The sequence below is a fragment of the Lampris incognitus genome, chromosome 18 (genome assembly GCF_029633865.1).
Source record: "Lampris incognitus isolate fLamInc1 chromosome 18, fLamInc1.hap2, whole genome shotgun sequence".
NCBI classification, from domain to species: domain Eukaryota; kingdom Metazoa; phylum Chordata; class Actinopteri; order Lampriformes; family Lampridae; genus Lampris; species Lampris incognitus.
In genome coordinates this window covers 24,701,064-24,701,332 of record NC_079228.1, presented here as the reverse complement: position 1 = coordinate 24,701,332, position 269 = coordinate 24,701,064, and positions in this window count along the sequence as shown.

The following is a 269-nucleotide window of genomic DNA, read 5'->3' as shown; positions in this document are numbered from 1 at the left end:
TATGGTAGACATCCCATATCTTTTGGATCCATAAGTTGTGTGTGTGTGTGTGTTTGTGTGTGGGTGGGGTGGGGGGGTCTGGTTTAATCAATTTAATCGTAATACACTTCAGGGCTGCTGTAAGTAGTATTCCTAGGAGATCTTTTTTAGACCTCCCCTCTAAACCATCCATTATCAAAACCGCTTATCCTGCTCTCAGGGTCGGGAGATATGCTGGAGCCTATCCCAGCAGTCATTGGGCGGCAGGCGGGGAGACACCCTGGAAAGGC